This window comes from Hemiscyllium ocellatum, unplaced genomic scaffold (genome assembly GCF_020745735.1).
Source record: "Hemiscyllium ocellatum isolate sHemOce1 unplaced genomic scaffold, sHemOce1.pat.X.cur. scaffold_101_pat_ctg1, whole genome shotgun sequence".
NCBI lineage: Eukaryota > Metazoa > Chordata > Chondrichthyes > Orectolobiformes > Hemiscylliidae > Hemiscyllium > Hemiscyllium ocellatum.
This window is the reverse complement of record NW_026867640.1, coordinates 171,779-179,865: the sequence shown is the minus strand read 5'-3', so window position 1 is coordinate 179,865 and position 8,087 is coordinate 171,779. Positions and strand designations below refer to the sequence as shown.

The following is an 8,087-nucleotide window of genomic DNA, read 5'->3' as shown; positions in this document are numbered from 1 at the left end:
TGCACATTTTATGAAGAGGATAGATATGTATGAGAGAGATCAGCCTGTATTTGAAAGGAATAGAGTGACATAAATGAAATACAGGAGACGAGATGTTTTGAGGAGAATTTGCAAGAATACTTTCAACAGTCGAGTGTTGCTTATCTGGAAATCATTATCTGAGCATGTGGTAAAGCTACGTGTCATGAGAACGTTCCAGCAGTCTGTAGCCGAACACTTGAAGAGCCAGAGCACACGTGGATAAGGAACAGATACTGGAAAGAGTGACCAGGACAGACAGACGCGAGATGGGTGTCCTGAACGCAATGGGTCAAAGACAAATTTGTGTGCTAAAAGGCAGTGGTGGGCGCGGCTCTGTGGCGCAATGGATAGCGCGTTGGACTTCTATGTCACTGTTCAATTTGCAATTCAAAGGTTGTGGGTTCGAGTCCAATCAGAGTCGAATTTTGGTTTATGGTTTGGAAGGTGGTCAGAGCAGACTCGGCTGCTCATCTGCAAAACCAACAGTATTCGTGCAGAAACTCAACTGTCTTGAAACGGAACATTTTCCTCTCACAAGTTTAAATTTTCGATGTCTATTTATGATAGAGATCAATAAATATCTGTTAGTCAGTAGGCAACACGATGATGTGTATAAGCTGGAAAAAGACACAAAATTGTTGTGTCAGCCATGATGATATTGAATCATGGAGCAGGACGAGATCGGTATTAACAATGGGTTCCTTTGTGTCTGTGCCATTTCTGGTTCAGATGTTTAAGCATTCATAATAATAACAATATGAATTAAACGCCACGAAATATTTTGGTCTCACCTCCACATCCCTTCCCTTCCAGCTGGAACAGACAGCTCTTGTTTCAGCTTTAGATCAGACAGCGGAGGGTTCTGACAAGTTCTCCTTCAGGCTGAATGTTGCTTCGCATGGGTTTCAAAGTGGACACATGGAGCAAGCAATTGCATGGATTCAGCAGATTTCCCCTTTGCTGGGCTGGAATTCTGGCCAAGGTAATGAACGTGAAGTTCTGACATTTTGAATCTTACTCTGGATTCTTGCGACTTCAGCAATTAAATTGAAATTCACGTTGCCCTTGCATAACATTATTCAATCTTCACTGTTTATAAAAATCATGCCACGTGCTCGTGGGTGCACTATGCTGAATATTGTTGTCGTTGTGTGCAGTGTGGGTCGATGTGTCATATGAACATGCCGATGGAAGTTGGCAAAATTTCAGTGAATCGAATTCCCTGACGTAGTGAAGCCGATCGAAGGAAAACCCCAGTCCAGTGGCGACATAACATTTCCGGTGATCAACGCAGGACACCACGATAAACGTACGCAGAATTCAATACAACCGATTTTCACCACATTTTTCAATGCCACATTCCCACCACATGTGCGGGACATTATTGTAATCTCTAAGCTCTCACATTCTACAGGAAGAACATTCAAATGGCCGACTATCCATTACTAATGTCCTGAATTCACACACACACGCGCGCATGTATGCGCATATTTATATATCCACATAAAAGTTGCAAAAGAACGTTGAGTAAAACAGCATTTATTCTAAAAAAATATGATTTTTTGGAGTGCTCTGTCCTTGGGAAATGCCTCAGTTACTTAAGACCAGCCATAAATACTCCCTGAGTGAATATTCAACACTCAATAGAGATACAGAGGTGTTTTTTGCAAAAAATGACGTGTTTCATACCGCTGATCCTGCGCTGTGTTAAATTCTCTAAAGGATGTTTCGCTCTTTTCATATTACTGATTTTGCTGCAAGCTCGCACAGGCCATTAAAGCAATCCACAAGATATTAGATTTATCTCATTGTACATTTTGACTGTTATCAGAAAAACTGGAATCGAAACAATAACGATGTTTTAAGTATTGCTGTGAAGATTACAGAATTGCAGTATAAATATTTTTCGTTTCTTGTTAATGGATATTTTGGGGGAAGATGAGTGAGCAGCATATGGACTCACTCCCTTCTCTGTGATTTCAGCCAAATGTTCCAATGCAACACATAAAAGGATAAAGGTGCATTACATTGGCAGGTCAGATCCCACTCACGAAAGTATAGTTTCACTTTGAATATCGCCATCGTCCAAAGTATTAGCTGAGTTGGGAGATCATGATCCTGAGGGTATGCTGAGACATTGCGAGAATTAATCCCATATTGTTGGCTTCACTTTATATCATAAACCAGTTATGCAGTGGACTGAGCTAACCGGCTTCCCTTTCATGCTCAGTTTTGTTACAATTTATAGTAGTTCCCGTGGAACAAGCTGCTGAACCTTTCCTCACAATCAGCACATTCAGTACTTAGTCGTACTCAGTTGCAGGTGTTATGAAGTTTCTTTCCAATTAACTTTAACCAATTACAGAGTGTGCACGTAACGCGTACCCATCATGGCCGCCCAGACTCCCTGTCACGGTGAAATTCATTCCTTGCGTGTCTGCACGCATCTTCACAAATATATTAGGATCAGCTTCTCAATAATCTTTCCAGCGAAAAAGTTATCATTTTCGAATTCAACTGCTGTAGAAGGAAAAGGATAACTTTCGAAACTTCTCTTTATCATTCATCGCTGGTTTTGAAGTTCTAAAGTTTTGATATAGATCCATCCGAATGAAGAAATTTCCCTCCTGTTTAGATTAGATTACTTACAGTGTGGAAACAGGCCCTTCAGCCCAACAAGTCCACACCGACCCGCCGAAGCGCAACCCACCCAGACCCCCTATATTTACCCCTTTACCTAACACTACGGGCAATTTAGCATGGCCAATTCACCTGACCCGCACATCTTTGGACTGTGGGAGGAAACCGGACCACCCGGAGGAAACCCACGCAGACACGGGGAGAACGTGCAAACTCCACACAGTCAGTCGTCTGAGTCGGGAATTGAACCCGGGCCTCAGGCGCTGTGAGGCAGCAGTGCTACTCTCAGTTTACTCTCATCGCCTGGAAACCTTTCATACGGACACAACTCAGTTTTACCTGGTGGTCACGCCACATGATCTATTCGTTTTTTCCACCAACCCATGAAACCTCGCCTTGTCTTTTCAAATGGCATTACCCCTAACTACATCGATGGCTTTCTTTCCATTTTTTTGTTTCCAAGTAAACGTTGTCCATTCTTCCTGACGTCTTTTCATTCCAGTCATCGCCATCCATGTCTTTTATTATCTCTTTATATCCCTGTATAGTCCATGTTGGGAAAGGATGCTGGGTTCAATGCAACACATTAAAACCCTGTCTCATGCTGTGTACTGCCATTACCAATGTAGGGAAAATAGGAGCTAGTTCAGGCAAAAGGGAATCCGTTGGTTGTCGCATAATGGATCAATCCCTGACTGGGAAGTGACTGTTTTTCCTCACTTTTCTCCCTGGTCTCAACATTTGCTAAAGCAACACACTAAGGGAACATAGAATGCCTACAGTTCAGAAACTGGCTATTCAATGCAACCAATGCACACCAATCCTCCAGGGATTAACTCTCACAGAACAATTCCTTACCCTTTTTCTCTTCATTTGCGCCTGAAGTAGGCAACTTACTGACAGTCAACCCAGTTGTAGACAAATCATATCTCTGGCGCTGTGAGGCAGCAGTGATAACCAGTGAGCCACCTTATGGCCCTGTACAATATTGCAAGGCACATGCGGACGCATTTGTCATGTGATTCCAGTCAAAGATGCTCTACTTTGTTGTTGCCCTTACCAGGAACAATAAATTCTGATTCCCTGACCAAGGAATGAACCCAAACCACAGCGGTGAAAGTGCTGCATCGGAACCACTGGTCGACCAGGAAGGACGGCTTGTGCAATTGTGTCTTCTCTTAACAGCATAGCTTTCTTTTCCTGTGATGAGACATTTCTATCGAAAAAGAATGTTCGTGACACGGTGCTTTTACAGCAGAGAATAATACATCATGTCAGTACCAGTCATCAAACATCCATCCATTCTCCTTTTCAGTTACCACTACTTGGCCCACAGTCACAGTAATGGGCGGCACGTTGGCACAGTGGTTAGCACTGTTGCCTCACAGCGCCTGAGACCCGGGTTCAATTTCTGACTCAGCTGACAGACTGCGTGGAGTTTGCACGTTCTCCCCGTGTCTGCGTTGGTTTCCTCTGGGTGCTCCGGTTTCCTCCCACAGTCCAAAGATGTGCGGGTCAGGTGAATTGACCATGCTAAATTGCCCGTAGTGTTAGGTAAAGGGGTAAATGTAGGGGTATGGGTGGGTTGCACTTCGGCGGGTCGGTGTGGACTTGTTGGGCCGAAGGGCCTGTTTCTACACTGTAAGTAATCTAAACTAGCCTGACGTCTGAAGTGTTCATCTCAATGAGACTTTCCATGCAAAGTTTTAATTTCAAATGAACCAGCGACAGAGTCTGAAGTCAGATACCGTCACATTTGTTCATGACCTGAGAGAGAACTGAACCTCATTTTGACCCATAGAGGGAACTAAACAGACACATCTTTTGAGAGTGACAAAGGCCTCAGGACATCCCAATTAACATAAAATGAGGAATTGAACCGTTTTCCCTCTTCTTTCTTCATTACTAGATTAAAAACCCGATTCTGTTGACATAAGCAGAGGGGTAAACTGGCAGGAGGCTGTCCTTCGAAGACTGCCCCAATCGTGAATATTTGGTATCTGCAAACCGTCGATGTCTCCACCTTTGAGGCAGACTGGCTAGCTGTGCTCTTCCAGCCTCTGACCGGTTTAATTTGGATTCCAGCGCATTCCTGTCTCTACATAAGGAACTGAAGCACACAGCCGCATCTCTGTAAATTTTCGTCCCCCACTGTTTCACCGTTAGTTTACTGCCACTAATGAGTCACTGTTTTCTTCCTGCCAAACGAAGGCATTCTTCGCCTCAGAAGCTTGTCATCCACATGGTCCTCGGAGGAAAAACACGGATGTGGACTTCCAAACTGAAACAGATGAGGCCTGGTCTGCGTAAAAAAAATGACTTTCAGCTTTTCCTTCAAAAATAAGTCCTAACAACACACACAACGCACCTTCGGATGCTTGTTGCAAAGTTGTAAGGAAATTCAGCAAGGCTGCCGTGAGAATGGAGGTTAAAACCCCTGGTTTATAAAACCAGCCTCGAACCACTGAGTTATAGAAGAACTAAATTCTGAGTCGTTTTGAGTCTGACAAAAGATGATGACCTCGAGCAGAACAAATTCGTTCAAATCAGTTTTGTGACACAAACTTCGTTTTACGTGACAAAATGCGCCTTGAAACCCACTTCTTTGATCGCTTGTTTGATGTCACACTTTGTCAGCTTCCCAAGTTCTCATAATGGAACAGGGATCAACATTTCTTTAACCTCCCGGCAGAGTAAAATCTTTGACGTTTCCATTATGATTTTGGTGCTAGCCAGTCACATCCTGAAAACGGTAACAGAAGTGTTTCAGATGGGAAAGAAAGCAAATGGAACTCTGGCCTTCATCGGTCACAACGTTTGGTATCGTGGTTTGCATCTGATGTTGCAATTGTATAAAACTTCTGTTTGGCGACATTTGGAGTACTGTGTGCAGTTCTCATCTCAAAATAGGAAGGATGTGGAGGATTTGGAGAGGGTACAAAAAGGGTTTATCAGCACGTTACCTGTATTGTGTTTTTAAAGGTGTGTTAGGTGTAAGAGGAAATTAAACAAAGTTGGATTGCTTTGTGAGAGTATCAGAGGCTGACAGGCGACCAGGTACAGGAATATAACGCTAGGACAGGATAGATAATGTGGATAGTCAGAATCTCTTTCCCATGTGTAAGTTTCAAATACTAGAGCGCAGAGGTTTAAGGTCAGAAAGAGAAAGTTTAAATGATGTGTGTGAGGCAAGATTTTTTTTCAGAGAGTGGAAGTTGCCAAGCGAGGTCTTGAAACAGAAATGTGAGTAAAGTTTTGAAGTGGCATTTAGACAGAAACATGAACAGGCAGGGAATAGAGGGATATGGACAATGTACATTCAGATGGGATGAGTTGAGAATAGCATTGTGGTGGGCTGAAGGTCCTATTGGTATGCTGCACTGTTCTATTTTCTAACTTCCAGCATTTAACCGATCAAAGCACTTCAGAATCTTGCATGTTTCATTCAGTTTCTCTCTCATTTTTTCTTAACTTTAATTGATTCATTCTCAATCTACTCCACTTCTTATTATAAAATCCCTCCATTCCCAATATCATCCGAGTGAAAATTATCTGGCCTGCCTCTGATACAACAAAGTTTTCCTTCGGGCACACATGCTGTTCATAATATTCTAAGTGTTGTCTGACTTGTACCTTGCATCGTTTTAGTAAGACCTCGCTATATTTAGCCTCCATTCCCTCTGTAAAAAATGACAGCATTTGATTTGCCTTCTCTATTACTTGAAGACCCTGTAAGCCACTTTTTTTTCTGATTGATAAACAAAAACTCGCACAAACCTTTCTGTTTCCAGTCTAAAAACAAATACTGTTAGCCTGACAGAAAGTCAGGAGCATGTTGCAATGAGTGAGAAACAACATATCAATAAAAAGTAACTGGACTCTTAGAAACAAATTTTATGAAAGGGAATTTGTTTTTGAGCCTGTTGGATTTTAGTTGTTGGTGTGAATATAAATGACAGAATAGATAAGGGTGTGGTGGGGGTGGGTGTTGGTACGGTGGATATGGTATATTTCAGAAGCCTTTGTGTGAGTTTCAATAAGGGCTAAAAAAAATAACTTGATAGAGAATAGGGCCCCTTAAAGGTCAATAAGGTCACCTATGTGTGGAACTAGAGGAGATGGGTGAGATCATAAGCAAAAAGAAAAGTCTTGTCAGTATTTACTCTGGAGAAAGACGTGGAAACTCGGGAACGTTGGGAAATAAATTGCCATGTCTTGGAAAAAATCCTCAACAGAGAAGAGAAAATGGTGGAATATTAAAACAAGTAAAGGTAGATCAATCCTCAGGAGCTCATTAGGTCGATCGAAGAATATTATGGGAAGCTCGGGAAGAGATTGCAGTGTCCCTTACAGAGATATTTATGTTATCAACAGCCACAGTGAGGTGTTGGAAGACTGGAGGTTGGCGAATGCTGTTCCAGCACTTAATGGTTGCAGGGAAAGCCAGGAAGTTACAGCCCCTTGTGCCCATGGATGGGGAAGTTGTTGGAGGAGATTCTGAGAGAAAGGAGCTACGTATATTTGGAAAGGCAAGGACTGATTAGAGATGGTCAGCATGGCTTTATGAGTGGAAAACCGTGTTTCACAAACTGGATTGACTCTTCGTGGAGGTGGCCAAGAGATAGGTAAAGGCAGAGCAGTCAGCGCTGTCCAAATGGACATCAGCAAAGCATTTGACAAGGTTCCAAGGGTTATTGAACATCTAGTTAAGAGGAAAAACGACGCTTACATAAGGATCATTAGACCTCTATAGGGTCATATGGGGTGGCACGATGCCTCAGTGGTTAGCACGGCTGCCTTACAGCACTGGGGAACCGATTTCGATTCCAGTCCTGGGCGACAGTCTGTGTGGAGTTTACACGTTCTCCCCGTGTCTGTGTGGGGTCCTCAGGTGCTCCAGTTTCCACCCACCGTGCAAAGATGTGCAGATTAGGTGAATGGGTTTTGGCGGGATGTCCTTCAGAGGGCCCGTATGGAGTTGTTGGGCCAAATGGCCTATTTCCACACTCTGGGGACTCACTGAAGGTAGCCAGGAACGAACTGAAGAATGGAGTCAGAAGAGCTAGAATGGGACATGAAAAAACTTTGTTGGGAAGGATTATGTAAAACTATAAGGCAATCTCCACTTATGTGAGGAACAAGAGGATTGTCAGCGTGAGGGTAGGGCCGGTCAGGGATAGTGGAGGGAACATGTGTGTGGAGTCACAGGAGGTAGAGGACGTCCTTAATGAATACTTCAGTATTCATTACTGAGAAGGACCTTGTCATTTGTGAGGACAGCGTGAAAAGGACTGATATATGTGAACAGGTTGGTGTTAAGAAGGAGGATGTGCTGAGAATTGTGTAAAACATAAAGATAGATACGTCTGTTGGACCAGATGAGATATGCCCAAAGTTACTACAGGAAGCGAGGGAAGGGATTGCTG

The 8,087-nt window shown here is 43.2% G+C and overlaps 1 non-coding gene across 1 annotated transcript; it reads left to right on the top strand.

Annotated features, from left to right (window-relative positions):
* The first annotated feature begins 350 nt into the window (after positions 1–350).
* On the top strand, positions 351–442 carry trnar-ucu (transfer RNA arginine (anticodon UCU)). The gene is given in 2 exon segments: positions 351–387; positions 407–442. It is a non-coding gene; the product is annotated as a tRNA-Arg (tRNA).
* The last annotated feature ends 7,645 nt before the right edge of the window (positions 443–8,087 follow it).